Source organism: Heliangelus exortis, chromosome 13 (genome assembly GCF_036169615.1).
Source record: "Heliangelus exortis chromosome 13, bHelExo1.hap1, whole genome shotgun sequence".
NCBI lineage: Eukaryota > Metazoa > Chordata > Aves > Apodiformes > Trochilidae > Heliangelus > Heliangelus exortis.
The window spans coordinates 4,133,884-4,153,123 of NC_092434.1; the positions used below are offsets into that span (position 1 = coordinate 4,133,884).

At 40.2% G+C, this 19,240-nt stretch overlaps 1 long non-coding RNA gene across 1 annotated transcript in view; it reads left to right on the forward strand.

The window, feature by feature from the left end:
• The first annotated feature begins 6,954 nt into the window (after positions 1 to 6,954).
• The window catches only part of LOC139801964 (uncharacterized), a 193,557-nt gene continuing 181,271 nt past the window's right edge, over positions 6,955 to 19,240 (forward strand). The window contains exon 1 of the long non-coding RNA XR_011728431.1: positions 6,955 to 7,122. This is a non-coding gene — a long non-coding RNA (uncharacterized lncRNA). The remainder of the gene's footprint in view (positions 7,123 to 19,240) is intronic.

The window sequence follows — 19,240 nt, forward strand, 5'->3', positions numbered from 1 at the left end:
AGGAGCTTGGGTGTCAGTGTGTGGGCTTCTCAGTCAAACCTCTGCCAAGTGATCATCTGGAAAATCAGTTCTAGTATTAAGAGATGTATAGGATTGTAAAGAAAGTAAGATTGACAGTGTTGTAATACCTTTGTATCAGTGATACAAACATTTGGGAACGTGACTGTCAGAGAGCTGTCTCAGAGCTGCTCTCCACCATTCCTCATGCAGTGCATGTAGACTGTGTGAAATGGTTATTATCTCTTTCATCAGTTTTTGAACCCTGTCTTCATTTACAAAATATGTCATAAAAATGCCATGGCAGCAGGGTCTATATGAGATAGCAATAGTGCTAGATCTGTATTTGTATATTAATGAAGAGAGGTTTTGGAACTTAACTGTGGTTTCCTGAGTGACTCATTGATGGGTACAGATTGAAGAGAGGAGAGCAGCAGCATGAGAACATGGTGCCTTTTTCTATCATTCTCATGCCATAATACCAAGACTTCTGTTTCCTGTGGTGGATTTCTGGCAAGCACAAAAATCAAGCAATATTTTACTTAGATTCCTAAGTACTAATGGGCTAATTATATAATTTTACTGTGGTCAGAAATGCATGAAAATCCAGAGGACTATTGGATAAAACTTGGCTTATCATTTATGCCTTAGAAATTGTTGCACCTTGTCTCCTCATCATAAACCAGGCATTTCTGTACAGACCTTTCAGACCTTGTGTCTTTTAATTCTTCAGAGCAGATGTATGAACAACCCCCTGGGCACAGTTAAAAGACAGAACTTGTCTACAACTCTGCATCACTGTGTCCCTGTCACAGTTTGCATCTGTGCTGGTACCTGCTCATCCCCTGCCCAACCAACGAGCTGGCCCTTGGTTTGGGTGTGTGGGAGGGCTTTGCTTTGAAGTATTCTGTAGTTACAATGAGATAGGTTCTTGACTCATTGGTTCATTTGTTTTAATAAGGATGGGTCAAGCTTTCTCAACCAGATTTCAGACCATGCTCACTTTGAACAGTGATAAAACCATACAGATCTGTACTCAAGGTTATTTAATTGCTGAGCTTGTGTCTAAGTAAGATCCAAAGAGGAGCCCACCTCTATCAGCAATAGCTGATACCATTGTCTCACTGAGGGATCCACAGCTCATCTGGATTTGTATTGATGTCTCTTACCTGATTACTTCATGGGCTGGATTTGTCATGCAAAAAGTACCACTTTCAGGAACATTATTTATAGTATCTCCTTTTGTAAGTTCATCAGCTGAGATGTTGCTAGTTTTTTATCAAGGAATCTGGGGTAACTGATGGCATCTAAGGATTTGGCTGTCTCCCACTCAGAATAAAAGAAAGGGGTGCTCAGTGGTATTAAATATTTTTGTAAAAATATAAAAAAAGGCAACCAAATATATCCAGGCTCTCATGTGAAATGCCACAGGGAGCTTCATTTTAGAATCTCTACAACTAATCAACCTCTGATTTGTGCATTGCTATCACATTTTCTGGTCTCTGTTTCTTCTGGATAGGACACTTGGGATGTGATCCTTTCAAATTGCCTTTTAATTTTACTCCCCATGAAATTAATTATTGACAACTCCTAGAATCTGAGCTGCTCTAACCAACTGTTCATGGATTTGTCATGTACCCTTACCAGTAAAATTCACAAGTCACATTGTACTATAAATTATATATGTCAATTGGAGAACAGAAACACTACTGCATGCTTTATGTAAATAATAAACACAATTTTAATGGTAAACATTCACTCTGAACTTTCCAAGAACATCTTGTAGCATAAAAAAATTTACTGCAGAAATTCTTCGATAGTGATTTTAGATAATGGTTAAATATAAGAATTTCACTGTGTTGCAGGAACAGTAAAAAAAGATAAAATATATTGAATAAAGATTTTATTGTGAGTTATTTGCTCAGCTCTGTAGCACCATCAATTTTTTCTCCCTATATAAAAATAATGAAGTCAATAAATGTGTTTAGGTGACCTCTGAGACTTACAAAAAGGATGTTATGAGATGGGTGAATACTGGATATAGTATTTCACTCAGATGCTGAACAGCTGTTGTGGTAGACAATGCTGGCATCCTATTTTTCACCACTGATGCTAATGTAAATTTTTTTTTGATCATATATATATATATTCTATCATATTGTGGGTATGAGAAAAAGCCTAGTAGCCTGTCAACCCCTCTGCCCCACCTGTTTTTGCAACTTTCTAAAGTGTAAGTACAGATAGAAAATCAGGAGTCTTGGTGACCTGTATGAGAGCCTGGGTGCAGCTTTGCCCAGCCAGCCTGGGAGCTGACTTTGGCTTCAGTCTCTTTCTAAAACCCACTGGGTTGTATTGTGCTGGTGATTCAGCAGCCTGAAATGTAGAGGTATAAATGGCTACCTGGTTTTTTTCTGTTTTTTTTTGTTTGTTAGTTTGTTTGTTGTGGTCTGTTTGGTTTGGTTTGGTTTTTGCTGCTTTTTTGGGGGGGGAAGTAAATGTTATTCAAATGCATTTATAGACATCTGGACTCTCTCCTGACCCTGTCACTGTGGGCTGTTAATTGTTCTGTCTCCTTTCCAAATAAATGATCCCAGCTTGCTGCACATCACATCAGATACTAGCAAAGATTTGTTGTGGCCCTGAATTGCTTGTGTATTTTAGGGAAAGTCTCCCATGAATCACAGAATGCAAGGGGATGACACTGTGTGATGTGTGGTTATGAAGTTGCCTGCCTTAGTATCTGGTTTGTCATCAGTACTAAGTCTGCACAGAAACTGGAAAAATATTTTTCTTTGAAAATGCACAAATTAGTACTTAATGACTAATTCTTATGCAGATTTAATATTTATACTGGTTGTGCCTTTTTTCCTTTGCAGAATGATGAAAGAGAGGAATTGTCCATTAATGATAATGATGAGAATTCAGCCCTAGCTTAACAACATTTTCTTTATATTTTCTCTGAGTTCTGTATTTATTTTCCTTTCAGTCCGACAGCTGTTGAGAAGGAGGTGCACACCTTGTCAATTACTGAATGACCTCCTTTGTAAATTGACTGAGAGTGTCTGATTTGCCCTGGAGCATCTTTTTTTAAGTAATTAGTGTAAATCAGTCAATAGATCTGTGGTGGCAACACCTTAAAAATTGCAGTAGTTAGGAAAATGTTGCACTCTATTATATGTTATCTCTTTTAAGTGCCATTGGTTTAAAATGTGAGAAAATTATCCATTCTTAAAAATAGATCAGTAGTACTTTGATTATGCAGTTTTTGATTTAGAGGGCCTTATGCATTTATTCAGTAGACAGTTGACATTGTACCTGCAGTTTTCTGCTTATTCAAAAAGTACTTTCAAGGTATTGCTCCATAAACTGCTCACGCTGAAAATAAGGTTATAGAGAGATCCTTTTGACTTGTATGTGTCTGACCTCTTCCAAAACAAAATTACCCACACTCTGGGATGTTCCAGCAGCCCCGTGAGATATTTCTCTGCTCAGTGATCCCCTGAAACCACAGTGGTGGTGACCCAAAGCTCCATCCCATCCTTCATATGGGAAGCAAGGGAAAGTTACTGGTTGTAGGCAATGGATTGAGCTGAAGAAGGTTTTGGCTACAGAGGGACTTTGCTTGGGGGTGAGGGATTTGTTAATTACAAGACAAGTTCCCACATCCATTTTAGCACATCCGTGAGTCACTCATGACTCCAGTGCCTGTTTAGCTTCTTGGGTGCTGATCTTTTGTCCAAAATTCATGGATCATTTTTTGCTCTTCCCAGTTCTTTGCCCCTTTCTGAATTCTCGCTTGTGGAGTCCAGCCTTCTTTTTTTAAAGGGAGAGGGATATCACTTCAGTGTTTGTCTTTGTCAGATTTTGTGGTTTTGAAACTCCCTGCTTCTGTTTTCTTTTCAAAATAAGTCTGCCCTTCAAAACCACAGGGAGACTGTCTGCAGTGAGGCTGCCTGCCATGAGAAGTGCTCTCAGAAGTACATCTAGAAGCCTTCACTTCTTCATATTCACAAACTAAAGTCCTCTTATTTGTGTAAATGATAAAGAAAAAATATATTGAGAAGTTTAGAAGATTTGATCAAAACTGAAATAATCTTAGGTCCTGAATAGTGATCAGCTTTGAAAATGCTGACTACTATAGGCCCATCATCCCCAGGATGAACCTTGATGGACTTTCTGGCTGTGCTCAGAAAACAGGCTGTTGAGAGGAAAAAAGCCAGGCATTACTTTAATTTTTTTTTTCTAAAGAACTGTAATTAAGCAATCATTGTGTCGCTTTAAATAAATACAGGTTGCTTTTACATTTTAAGATGCATTTCTGGTGTTTGTTACACTTTATTTCTTTTTCACTCCATTTTACCATCATACAAAATATTCAGCAGCCTCTCTGGATGCTTCCACTCCCCCAGCCTGTCACAGCCTGTGTGCTGTTCATCAGAGCCCTTCAGACTCAAGCTGGCAGGATGCCCAACGTTGTCACCCTCCTAGGAGAAGTGGGTTTAAACTGAAAAGCCAACCATTTGGAAAAATGCATTGTTTTCTCCACCCTCAGATCACAATCTTTTCAAGCAATTAAAACTTAATTGTGATCAACAATCATGTATGTTCATCTCAGGCCTTGGCCAGATCAAGTTCAGTGTTCCCTGTAGCCAGAGGTCTGGGCTGGTTTTTCAGAAGAGCTCAGCATGTATCAGCTCTCATTGAGAGCAATAGGGATGCTTCTTGAGATTGAATGCCTTTGAAAATCTGATCATGTCACTTTTATTTATTTATGTAGATTTGTGTATGCACAAATATATACAACATGCCCAGAAACAAGCACACACAGGTACATGACAGCTCTAGGGTCTGGATTTTCAAAGCAGCCTAGGAGAATTCAGTGAGAGATGGGTGCCTAATTAAAATTCATATCCTTCTTGCCTTTGGCATAACTTAAACCTACAGCTAAATTAATACCAAAACATGACTAAAGGGCAGCAGGATAATTCAGTAAAACCCACAAGAAGCAAGCCAGGCAAATTAGCCTTCCTTTCACCAGCCTTATATTTTTCCCATGTCTTATTTTCAAAGATGGAAGGAAAATGACAAATGAATGCCAAATCTCTTTACTGCCCTTAGGTGGGATGCATTAGGTTGTGTGGGGTCAGGACCTGTCTCTGGTTATGTGTTTATATACATAGTAAAAGGATCTGATTTTTGTTGAGACTTCCCTGTGCTGATGCATTAGTGTAAAAAACCATAGCCAGGTAAGCAGAGCACTCTGGAATAATTGTAAAATCATACCATAAGCTGTAAAATCACACTGTAAGCTATAAAATCATAGCAGAAACAGTATACTGCAAAAGAAACAAACAAATAAACCCCTTGGTTTTGGATTCCCCAGAATCTTGTTCCTTATCTAAATGTACTAAAGGAAAATTCTGCATTCTAGAAGATGAAGTACCAAGCCTATAGTTTTTATGATAATGCACAGTAGGGTTTATATTCCAGCCCTGGTCCCAGGGGGGTGGAGGGCACCTGAGTTCAGTGCCTGGCATCTCTGCTTTATCTGATGCAAATGCTGAAGAGAGCCCACCAGAGCAGAAGATGGAATACATTCATAAGAAAGGCTCTTACACCACCATGAATCCCAAAATCTTTGCTGCCCAGGATATGTCCTCAACAGGTAGTCTGGAGAGAAACTATAGAAGATGATAACTTTTGTTCTTTTGAGACTACTGTGGGGAGGGAGGAATTTGAATGCCACTCTTTCCTAGCCTGGGTGAAAGCCAAGTTAGTTTGTAAACCTAGAAAAGGATGAGAGCCTGACTCACAGTTCTCCACTTTTTCCTCTTGGGTTCTGCCTAAGTCATATTTAACCCTGGGCACTGAGCCCTGAGGGAGAGGAGTTTGGAACTCTTAGGGCCAAATGTTTCTCCCCTGTTAGTCACTGTCAGTCTGTGCTGTTCTCTGTGTGCTGCTTTATGGAGTTGGAAAAAACGAATCCCAAGCCACTTTCTTTTCCAGAACTGGTCAGGTTTGCTGCAGTTCTCTTGCTCTCACTCTTGGATGGGACTGACAGTGGAGAATGGATTTTTAATTAAAGGGGAAAAAGGTATTAACAAATACCTTACATCAAAGCAACTGCTCTGTAGCCTGACTAGCCCAGGATGCTTGCCCCTGCTGGGCTGCTGGACAAACACACTTCACCACTGTGATCTTAAGAGGCTGAAGTATCTTTCAGACAAGCTCATTCCTTAGACTTAATTAAAACCTAGTTCACTCCTTTATTCAATTTATGAGGCCTAGCCAGTAGGATTAAGCGATTACAGGCAAAAAGCCCCATTTGTGAAACACTCATAAGCTCAAGCTGCTAGACTGCTCAGTTGTACTCCATTAAATTAATAAGGAATGAATAGACTGATCCATTATGAATAAAGCTGTGGGGAGCCTCAGCATTGCCTCAGACTCTCTGCACACTCCTTAGAGAACATTTGTGCAAAATGATTATGTTCATATTCATTCAATTGGAATTCTATAAAAGTGGAATGCATAAATTACCCTAAAGATGGGGAGTTTATCTTAAACATTAACTATGTGTGTGAATTAATAAGACTATTATAAAACCATTAGCATTCAGTGTCTTTACCTATGTATGCTGCATACCTAAACTAAATTCAACAATTGTTCCTAATTGCTATTCTTGTTGTGTGATCAAGCTGTGGTTCATTTTCCCTTGCAGTCATAATATTTATGAATTACAGTTTTTCCTATTGAAACTTTTGAATACTCCTTTTTTCCCCCCATCTTTACATCTGCTCCTCTAGTTCTTCAGAATATAGCAGCATACTGGGCCATTAGCATGTTGGGAAGTGAAAAATCAACAGATGCTTACAAATATGCTAAAATACATTGAAATAGCACCTGGCAGTGTACATACCATCAACCAAACCTTTGTCTTTTATAGGGTAGAAGGGAGCATGGCAGCAGTCCCCAGGAGAATCTTCCCTGAATCTACTGCTATTCTGCAGGACCCAGCAGAATCCCAGTTTGCACAGGAGGGTGCAGAATTCATCCCCCAGCCTTTGACAGGTTGTGAACATGCACAGTCTGTTTTTTCTGGAAGAACTCCGAATGACCTGAAAGGTAAAAAATACCACAAAAAAAAAACCAAACCAAAAAACCAAAAACAAACCAGCAACCTCCCCCAGGTTTTTCAAGGGCTTGGCAAACAAGGAGTTACTTACAATCCTCTAACACATGCTAGTTGGTAAGGTTATAAAAGCAAGTGCTGAAACACTGAGTAATAGGCATATGGTGCAGGATGAGAGAAGGGCTCAGGGCAGACACTTTGAGCAGGCAACTTTTCCTCTTGCCTTACTTCTCCCTTTCTCCCTTTCTATCCTTTGACATTTTCTGACAGAGCAACTAGAGCAGTAGACTGTGTGGAATTACTGAGCTGATTTGCCAGGGACTGGGCTGAAGCAAAAAAGGCTGTTCTTAGGTCTGATTCAAAGTGATCTCAATGCAATGGGAAGGGGGGGTATCCAGGCATGGTGTTATTTTCAGTGCTGTTCCTGAGCAGAGCAAGGAAGTTTCGTGTTAACATAGGTTAGTGAGCATGTCTGACCTTCATTGTTCCCAGTGGAAACAGTGACAGTCTATTAGTCCTCCACGAGGGATATCACTGTCTCACAGCAGCTCTGAAAATCCCTCAGGACACTCCTGGAACAACAATAATTCTGTAAGAGTTCACACAACGTTGTGTGAGTTCACACAACGTTCACAAGAGCTCTGTGAAATGTTTGCAACAAATCTTGTCTGGATGGAGAGGAGGATGTGGCAGGAAGGGAGAGGGGGATCTTTTTAAACTCAGCTGTGTTTGAGAGAAGACATTAACCTTTCAGACAAGTTGGACCAGGTGGGAGTTTTGCATCAGGAAAACCTTGCTAAATTCTCTTGATATAAAATAGCCAAATAGATAAAAGATGGTGAAAATTAATTTGTTTTTTTTAGCTTAATCTTGCTTCTGAAGTATAATATCAATCTCTAAATTTGAATTTTGAAGTGAAAGGCAAAAAACTTCCAACTAGGAAACCTCTAGGGGCTAAAAGCCAGAGAAAGGTTTTCAGCTGAACTCCTAGGAAATGGATTGTCAGAATTTTAATACAGCTTTTAGCAAGTGTAATTGAAGTATGGTTGCCTTTGATACAAAAAATAAAACTATGTGTGGGTAAGTAAATCTGTAGATTTTGACTTGAGTGACTGCTGACATCTTTTTGTGGCTGTACTTTCAGAGTAAAAGGGTAGGAGTACAGAATCTGTAGGGGTGGCTACCAGATTTCTTCTCATCTTTGGTATCACTGTCCTCTCCATCACATCACACCTTTCAAATATTCCTGTACCCTTTGGCCTGGAACATGTTTGCTTGGTGTGTCCTGGCCTGCTGATGCTCACAAAGGGATGGGTGATGCCTGTCCAGAGATATCCTGATGAATATATCAGGATATCCTCCAGAATTCAGGAATGGGCTATGTTCAGGGTAGCCTCTCCTTGCTGTCTGGAGATCTTTTGGCTGGGAGGTGTATCTCAAGGCACAGAGTCACTTGGTGTCACTTGGGCCCCTGGATGGCTTAATCCAGGCTTGATCAAAAGGATTAGTAAATGAATTCTTGACTGAGCATGTGAAGTCTGTATTGGAGGAAGGCTTATTCCTTGGCCCAGCTCCAAGGGAAACCAATAGTCATGAGCTTCATGCAGATTTATGATTAGTCTTTCTATAGAAGGGGTTAGGCCAGCACCCTCTGGCAGTAAGGAAAAGTTTGCAGAAAAAGAGAAATCCCAACATTTAGAGAGCAAACATTGGATATAAGTTTGTTTCCTCGAAACACTTCCTCTGGATTTTTTACATTTTCAGAGAAAACTGATGTAATACTACTCTCATGTATTAAACCAGATAGATTTGTTATGCTTATCTGCACACTAGGAGACAGAAATATCATACAGTCTTAGTTTTTCAAGGGAGATGATATCATGAAATAAAGTGATAAGAAATAAAGTGATAAGAAAGTTACCATGATAATATGAAATATGTCCACTGGCTGCCTTCAGCACAGTAATCTTTTATGTTCAAACTATTACTCAAAATACAGATTATTGAAATAGTGTTCTTCTGTGGTGCTCTTGGGTGAGCTGTGGAAGCCTGTGGCAGTAAGTGGAAAGAATCTTACCATTTCTAGTTGTTCCTTTAAAAATAGGAAGAAAATAATGTATCTATGTATACCATAATTTAATAGATATATATATTGAGCATTCAGTATGATATCAGGGGTGTTGTTTAGTAATTAGATTTCTAATAAACTTCTAGAATATGCAGAAAAAACCTGAAAACAGCAACCTGCTCATACAGAATTTGGGGCTTTCTTCTTTCTATTTTGAAAGTGGGTTTGTAATCCATTTCCAGTGCATTGGCAGACATGCATGGATTTGTTAGGTGATATTCTGCTCATGAGCTTTGGTTACAAAAGTTTATAGGAGAGTTATTAACTGAAAACCAAAGTCTGTCCCGGACTTTTTCCTTGGTATTGAGATAGCTTTTTGCTTTTTATTTTTAAGGCTATATTTTTCGAATTAAAACATGATTTTCTGGCCTCTTAGACAAAAAGAACATAATGAGGGGACAGAGATAATACACGGACTGTCAAATTCCAGTGGTCTGTAAGATCCAGTATCTCCCCCAAAAGAAGATTAAAATCACTTGGCCAGCCAGGCAGTGCAAGATGGCACCAATTCTTCTGTCATCTGTGGTTACTGTATTTCTAGAGCCATAGGGACTGTTAATCCCTGTGACTTAAGTTAAATAGTCTAACTACAGATGTTCCTACTTTGTAGATTCTGCATTATTTGAATCTCATTACTGTGTGACAGGGTTTATGGGCTGCAGGATGTGTGATGTGTGTGTGGGTATCCAAGGACAGGGAGTGCCTCCCACTTGTGGGGCTCTCTAGGGGCTGACTTCATTTAGTGCACGTGCAGTGAGCATGAGATTAAATCTCCTTCACTCAGGAGAGTTAGGAAATTGTTTCTTTCTAGCCTGGCCTTGCCTTACAGGCAAACTAAGGTGTGTGGTTAAAGCATGGTAGCAGGTGATTTTATGTTAGTGCTGGTGGCATTCCAGCTTCCTGGAGGATGCCTTGGTTCATGCTGGTGTGGCCATCCTGAGGGCACCAGGCAGCCCTTTTCTCTTGCAAAAGCCCTTGCCTTGGTAGCTGACATAGCATTTTGTGATCTCCAGAATATCTGCAACAGTGTTGAATAATAAACCAGTGGAGGGGAAGGTGCTCAGTAAATGACAGTGGAGGAGGGTGAGCATCTCAAAACAAATCTATCAGGACTCTCAACCTAAGCTCAATGAGATGCTACAGTGATGGATCTGTAAGAAACAAGCATCTTGGGACTGCTTGAGTCCTCTCACCTGAGCAGTCATCTCTACATTGGCAGCTCTGGCAGGTCTTCAAGTCTTGGATGTGTTTGAGTGAAAGGGTAAATAGCAATTTTACCCCTGTTCTTCTGTCACAGGCATCAAATGCTTCATGGTAGTGTGGGTGAACCCAGCCTGAGTATTATTTCTCCTTGGCATGATATCTAATTCCAACTTTTCGAAGGATATATTTGATAAATGATAACAGCAGATACCATGGATAATACGAGTATTGATGTTCCAGGATATCCATTTTTCCCACGCTGTACTGATAGGTTGGGATTTGGTGTGGTCAGAACTGCTGAGATGAAAACAGAAGGAGCCATCCCCCTGGAACTGGGGAAGCATTTCTTCCTCTAGTCAGGGCAGGTACTTATTTGACAGCCTGTCATGGAAAATGAAGCAAGGTGATATTTTAAGTGTTGAGGAGAAGAAAAGAGACCTATTTATTCTTTCACTCTCTCTAACCTTTTTGGGCAATATGAATCACTTGCATTTCTTAAGGTGCTGTGGTAATGCATTCCTGGTCACCTTCCTCAAAGGGATTCCTTCCTTGTCTCAATGAAGCAACAGGTAATGATATGTACACACTTATTAGATTTGTCTTTAGATGTTTGCATTCCAGTCTTGACATATCATATTGATATCCTCCCCCTTGAAAATGAGCAAAATGCCAAAGAATAGCACCACCCATGCTTTAAGGAAACTTAAGTAGCGATGTTCTCTTTCTCAGCTGTGTGCATTTAACCTGGGAAACTTTGGGAGGCATCAAACCCTGTGCAGTGAACCTCACTCCTTACTGACAGTTCTCACGAGTGCAGTCTGGAGCTGAGATAGAAGAGGTGTTTAATGTGCAAGGAGCCAGGAGCTGGCACCTTTTTCCTTTGCAATGTGCACTGCAGTGCTTGCTGAAATACAGATCAGTGGGAAGAGGGTGTTGGCCCCTACCCTTCTAAAGTGGGGCTTCTAGCAGATCAGCTACTCTGTTCAAAAATAATTCTCACCAAAGCATAATGTTGCCAAGGTTGAGAAGGCTAAAGGTCAACTTGATAATATACGATAGCTATGTAACAGTATAGGGAGAAGTTCTAAGGTTTTCCAAAGTTTTAATAGGGATAAGGGGCCTGTTAGGTAATTTTCCATTTCTTGTCATATCTTGCCCTTTTTGGCCAATTTGCCCTCTCTTTACATGTTGTATTTTGGCCAATTTCTCTGAAAGCCTGCTAGAACCTCTGCATGTTCTTAAGGGCTGAAAAGCAGATGACCATAGAACAATGACTTCCCAGTTTCCTCTGCATCTAGCTCTGACTTCCCATGGCACCAGTGGGATTATACTGGGTACCCAGCATGTCACACCAGTCCCAGTGTACTGATGTGCTGTTGTCCTTTGGCTGCATCATGAATTAAGGGTTGAAGCTACACTGTCTCTTCTGGTCTGCAAGCATGTAATTCCAATGAGCAGCATCCCCCACAGGGTGATAAACTCTTTAATAACAGTAATGTAGCAACCACAATAATGAAAAAAGTGATTACATTCTACATAAAAATATAAAAGCTCATTTGATCCTAAGGTCCCCTGTGACACATTACCTGGACTTTTTATTTAAAATACAACATCTCTTCCTTACATCTTATTCAGGTCCTTTGTTAACGCTAATATAAAACACCAGTAAAATTGTCATTGGAGGAGTTTAATAAGGAGTGGGTATGGCTCAGTGAGCCATGCTGCTAATTCTGAGTCCTTCTATGAACCTAACCTAGAAAAGCACAAGTGTTCCACTGAGTGTTCCACTACTGAACCCCACTTTGCATATGCCTGGCAGATAACAAGATCCCTTTTTTAGAAGCAGGGCTTTTTCCTCTCCTAAAATAGGAACGCTTCTACAATCACGTAAGTTTCATGAAATGTGAGAGTCCCTTCTTGTACCTGTGCTTGCTCTTCCTTCATGATGATTTCCCTGCAAATCCAAGCTACTTGAGGGATCTAGAATGGCACCAGGGGATTTTCTTCCATGTGTATGGCAGGGAATCTGAGAGCAAAAACAAGCTAAATCCTACTCTCTGATCTACCTCTCTGTACTTCTGTTATCTCTAATACTGGGAGAAAAGCAGTATGAATGCTAAATATTGCTTGCCTCCCAGTATAGATGGTGCAGCCCTTACTGAGCCTGTGGGCAGACTTCAAAAGAATCTGAATTCCAGTGACAAATTTTTGCCCTGTCCCTTGTCGTGGTCTGTGCAGCTGAGCAGGAATATATTCAGACTTTTTCCGTTTTGTCCTTTTTCTGTCAGTACCAGGTTATTTCCTACTGAAGGCTCCAGCCTTCCTGTCATGTCAGTGAGGAATTAATCCCCTGCTCTGTAAGTAAGAACATATGGCAAGCCATTACTCATCAGCCAGGGCAATGGACACAGTTGTGTTCTAGAAAGTGTGCTGACCAAGATGGGGAATGGAAAGATGGGGTTTTTAAGATGAGTTATGTTCTCAAATCAGAGACAGATCGAAGATTTAGAAAGTGCTTTAGCAGGTGAAGTCCATTAGCAAATACTCCTGTGAGGTTTAGGAAGGGTGTTGTGGTGAACTTTGAGGTTGTGATGTAAAATAAGCTTCTGCCTCCCTTTGTATGGAAGCTTTCTGTGCTCTCAGAAGCCGAGGGCCTGCCGTAGTTTCTGAATGTGCAAAAGTCTTCCTATCAAATGGAAGTGACCTAATATAGGTAAAGAAAGCCATTGCTACTTGTTTTTCAAGTATATGAATATGTTGTCAGGCATCCCAGGAGCTCCCTCAACTATTTGTGTGATCATTTAACATCATTTATACCTCCCCCTTGCATGACATAGTCCCTCCAGCAGTTGGTGAGCAGGAGGAATATGTCATGGATGTTGCAACCTCGTCTAACCCTGTTCTTACTCCCATTCTTTGATCATATCCTCTTCCCATCTCACTAGACGTGTATGGTCAATCACAGCTCTAGGGCAAGGATTGCCTCTGTGTTTTAATATGTGTTTGGGCATGCAATGCAACAGGACTGGTGTTTCTAGGTGGTAATGCAAAACAAATACTTAAAGGTTGTCAAGGCAATAGACTGACTGGAACGGATGTGATAAAAGGTTACATCTTCTCAAAATATGATCTGCCAAAGATCCTTTTACCTGAAGAGAAGGTGAAAAGTCCCTACAAAGAGAGGATTCATATTGCAAAGCTTTCTTTTTGAAGTGATGAGCCCTTTAAAAGTAATATTGCATGGGGAGCCCTAGTGAGTAGGAACTGAGGGAGACATGTGCTACCATGCTTGTTCTCCTACTACTCATTGACTGGAAATGTTCACAAAAGGAATAAAAAGTACATTTGCCTTGTTAATACAATTTGTATTACATATTCATAAACCATTTTATAAAGCTCCCAAGGAAAAATTCAATTGTACTGAAAGCACATAATGGTAGAGCGGCCATACAGAAAACAGGCAGCATGTTACAGAATTAACTGCACAATGAATGAAATGCTATGCCTATAATAAACCCATTCAGATATAAATTATGGGAGAGTAGATGAAATGTTTGTTAAGCAATAAAGCTTGTGACCGTACATGTGAAATTGAATGGGATTTATCATAAAATATTGTGGAGGATACAGGCTGAATATGTGTTACAAATCGACTGAATTAAAAATAATCCAAGGAAAGCAAGCTTTTGGGAGACTGAAAATTTTAGGAAATGAGTTCATAAGCTGTTTAGCTCTGACCCGAAGTCCCCTCGTGCCAAGAAAAAGAGAAGCGAGAAAATAAGAACAGAATAATTTCTTAGAGGACCACAGTTATGTTCTCTTAATTTTAACCTCCTAAATTTTGTCAAATACTCAGACTCCTTATTAGAGCATGCAGCATCTCACTGGGGTGGAGGGTAGAGAGTTTGGCCCAGCAGTGTTTGGATAGTGTGATTTACAGTGGAAGATTTTTTTTTTCCCCTTGAAATATTTATCTCAGTAAGGCTGTTGTACTGAGGGCAGGATAGATGATATTTTGGTTGGACCTTGAAGAGATATGTGGTATGTTTTCCCAAAAGACCTTACCAGATATCTCAACACAAACAACAGAGTTGCTAAAGAACACATTCTGTGGGATCCCATACCCAGCATGATTGAAGTCCACTTTTCAGAATTACATACCCTGTGCTTTTGCTCTTGTTACTTAAAAAAATTGAAATGCTTACACTATTCCACATGCAGGATGGAAATATTTCACTTCTGAACAACAACAACAATAATCACCAAAACCTAGAATTAGATTTAAATTCAAATAGATGTTTATGTGATAGGGGGATAAAAAGTGGGCAAGAGAGTTTCCAACCACAAGTAATACATGTAGCTATGGAAACGTAAGATAACCTTAGAAAAAGAGAGGAATCAGAGCTGTAGAAACTGTGCCTGAGAGGGTTAAGAGCATTACCCCTTTTCTTAAGCTTACCTAGATATATTTTAGGTCATCTCTCTTCTTTTCAAGCAGTGAATAATGACCATTTTTCAAAGTAGTTAAATGTGCAGGAAGGAGTCTGGAAGGCAGAGTACAATGTGGTGTTTCTGTAGGGGCTTCAGAGTGGTTTTTTACAGACAGGGGATCCTACACGTTGACTGAAGATGATGGTGGCCAAGTGCCACAGATGTGGTTGACATGGTCTTCAGAGATCTGCTGACCCTAAGATCCCTGTTTTTGTGGATGTGTTTCCCTGTGGTGACATTCTCATTGGATCTGTCAGACTCAAGGAATCCACCTGGTTGACAGCCCACCTGCCTAACCAGTAGATTTCCTTTAATGCAGCCTAACAGAATCCTTTTTGGTTTACCTCTGCTTGCTGTTTTGTAAATAAAGGGATTCCCCTCCTCAGAGCCACATGTAAAAAGCACTTTGAGTTGTTATACAGCAGCTTTTTAATTTCAAGAGGTAATGTTGAACCATTTCAGTGAAGTGGGAGCTGCTGGACCATTATTGCAGAGCTAAATATAAATAAATGAGGAGAAATTAACTCAAATAGACTCCATTTTGCTTCCATGCTGAATGAACGTAGTTACCCATCCAGAAGGGATTCTGAAGATCTTTTTTGTTTTGTTTTCTTCTCCTTTTTTTCATTTGAAAAAGAGCACAGAGTACAAATAGACATTGGCATCCACCAGTCTATCAAGAGGGGCATGGTAATCCCACTCTTCTAAGAAATTTAGCTCATGCCCAGCACTTTTGGATTGCATTTTATTTGTTGGAATCCAGGCTATGAAAACCCCCTTTTCATACAGAGGAAGAAAAGCCCCTTAACTTGTCAGCCTGCACCTGAAAGGCCAAGGGTACAAAGCTGCTCATCAGTGGTGGTTGACATTCCCCCTGAGTGCCTCTGGAAGTATCCTGACTGCATTGCTGAGTTATCTGTTGTATAAGCACAATTTCCATAAAGGACATAAGGCCAGGCACATGTTCACCATGCATTTTAAGACATGGTTGATTTGATTTTCTCGTTTCTGTTTTTTCTCTAAACATATTTCTCTCAAATAGTAAATTGTACCAATTACTGATTGGGTTCTGTTCATGGAGCAATAGCATCTATTTGCCTTTTTTTTTTTTTTTTTTCTTTTCATGATTTGCTCTGATGGTGGAAAGAAGTCAAGGAGGTGAAATACTTCTGTCCCTAGGGATGAGGGCTTTCCAGTTGAGATAGTGACAGGACAGGATGAGATCTGTTAGCACCTGAACAGACCAGGCAGATCCCCTGAATGTGAAATCTTTCTCTGCACTTCAGGAGCAGGTTTCAGGACTTCACATCTAGACTTTAACCATGAAATGCCGCATTTTTCTTCAGTTAACAACAGAATTCCCACACAATTTGTATAAATTTGGGAGGGGGAAATTCTCTAGGAGCACAAAAACTGTGAAGTCAGTTAAGAGGAAAAACATGCCATATATAATCAGCCCTGGGCAAGGAAAGTGCATCAGGTTTTGAAATGCTGAATTCAGGCAATTCAGCAGAGAGGGAATTGCAGAGAGAAACATGGCATTCAGTTGGTAGAACAACAGTGAGGATGTCTCATTCAATTCTGTCTTTTTACTGTTTATGTTACTGCAAGTGAAGAGGCAATACCACTCAAAGAGGCAAATTTCATTCTTAGACACATGAATAATTATCAGTGACCTTTGATATCTGAGAGAGAACTGGTTTTGATAAGAGCTCTACCTCCTGCTCTTTTGCCAGGGTCTTGCCTGATTTCTTTAACGTGCTCCACAGTCATTATTTGGATGAACCAATTATGTGGATTGGCTAATAGTGATAGATCTTCCTGGAAGTATGGCAGATTTAAGTAAAAATAAATAAACCATGAAATTAACATGAACATAGTTTTTTCCTAATCGGATACATATTTCAGTAGCTCTTGCTAAAGTGGCAAAATCTACCCAGCAGGATGCATTTGATGTGAAAAGTTTATTAAGAAAAGCAATTCCACACATACATTATATCCAGGGGAATATTAACCCAGATAAATTAATCTGGAAAAATTAACATTATCCTCCAGCAAATATTTGTCTAATGTAAGCTGCGCAGACTTGAACCAAACCATCTTCTAAGGTTCTTTAAAATGTTGGAGTAAATTTTTGCTATTCTGATTTCAACCTGGGGGCTTGTCAGGTTTTCTGATACACTCTCAGAGGTCAAAGGACTCTCATGACACACACATAATGCCCATTTAGCAGATGGGGCAAACAGGGAGTGCTCAGTCTCATGCGTTCAGTAATTTTAGGTGTCATGATTAAATGCTGAGTCCTGCAGTCCTCTGGGAGAGTCTTTGTTGGGCACAAGAGGAGCTCTCAGCTTTCTGACTCACATGGAAGAGTGTTTTTTGTCTTCTGAAACGAAGGTCCAGATCATGGTCTGGATGGTTGACAGTGGTGTGGTGTATGCTAGAATTTCCCTCTGGTTTTATGAAAGGTGGTAGGTGATCTGAGCCTACATGTCTCTACTTGTTTATGCAAAAAAATTATCTCCTAAAAGTAGGGAATGCTTTTCAAGAACTTTGTCCAAACAGTTTGCTGCAGTGAGTCAATAGCAGAGGTATGATTTGAGCCTAGGGCTCCTCACTCCTGGCCCCATGTGCTAACCACCAAGACCATTTACTTTTGTAGCCAGGGCCAGAGTGAAGATGTGAAAATACCACAGGCAAAATGTGTGTGTTTTTTTTTCCACTTTTCCACTGAGTTTTGCAGACTCAGGAGGTTTGGTTAGCTTTCCATGTTGAGCAAGAGGATAATATTGGCTTTGCCGTGGAGTTTTTCACTTCAAGGTGTATGAAAGGTGGGTCTTTCCTCTTGCTTTCCCCACTGACCTCTGCTTGAAGGTGAGCAGGGATGTATGCTGAGTCCTTTTTTCTTTTGGAGAAGGTGGTTCAGAAGGAGGGGTGAGAAGGAGAACTCAGCCAGTTGGGCTACTGACCTCAACCTCTCGTTGGCAAAGAGGACGGGGAGAAGGGGCAGGCCAGGAATAGCAAATGGTTGAAAGTCCTGGTTTGTGCTGCTGATTGCATCCTCTGGTGATCCAGCCAGGGGTTCACCAGGCCGGTTGTGCCCAGTCATTAAGGAAAGGCATGTCTGTAATTAATGGCAAAGGGCCTGATACAATAAGAGCCATGTCTGCCTTCTGCATTGCGAAGGCCGCGTAGGGCTGCGAAAGACGCCAAAGAAAATCAATGTTAAGCAGCTTGTATGGATTTGTGCAGCCCTACACAGTGCCAAAGTCCAGACATAATTCTCATTGAGCTGAGTCCTCATATGTTTTATTTATAATTTAATGCTAGAATTTATGAAGGAGATGCATGGCAGAGGGAGAACCCATAACCTTGTTGTTTCTTTTCTTAAAGCAGCAGCTACTAGATCTAGGAAAGCATTACATCCTCCTCCTTCTGTCTGGTTCCCCAGCATAAAATGTAACATGACTGAAATTTTTTTCACCCCAAGTTTGTTTTTGGCTGTACAGCTGAGTTGTCTGTTGCATATCATGCAGAAAGTGTTTATCAGTCACTAACTGCCAGTCACTTGCTCTAAACTAAATCACCTCAGGTGTTATTCATCAAGCATGCCGTGTTACATTATAGATATTCATAATTCAGACACTTAAGGTATGAAAGAAATTAATTGCCTGTATTATTTTCCATAAAAACAAATAAACAGCACTAGATGCTTTTTAAAGTCAATAGGAGGATTGATTTTAAATCAAATTGTATTTCACGATAGTTAAGCACTCACCACTAGAAGCTGTAATCTTGGGACTTTAAATATGGATGCTGTAATTTCAGGATGTCACATGCTTTAAACGTTTGTATTGAAATTTAAACCAGTGTTATAAGAAAACAGAGTATACATAAAAATGTATTAAACATGACAGCAACATTAACAGCCTTGTTTGGAGGAAGGAAGCCTTTTAACAGAATACATTATTTACTGCTTTCTTTTGTATTGTTCCACTATGGTATCAGGGTAAGAATTTCCCTGAAACTGTGGATCAGGCTTTTCCCCTTCTGACATCAGTCACATTTGTATTATGGAGCTCACATGAGACAACAAGGTGCAGGATTTCTGCTGGAGTGCATTCAACCAGATCAGTGGTGCAGAGCTAGCAGGGATTAATTGCATTATACTGGAAACCTGAAAGAGAAGGGGCTGCCAGGGAGGGAACACAGGTTCCTGCAGTGGAGAAAACCTAACGACAGGAGAACCTCAAAATGGTTGGTTTTGGGTTTTTTTTCCCATTAAATTG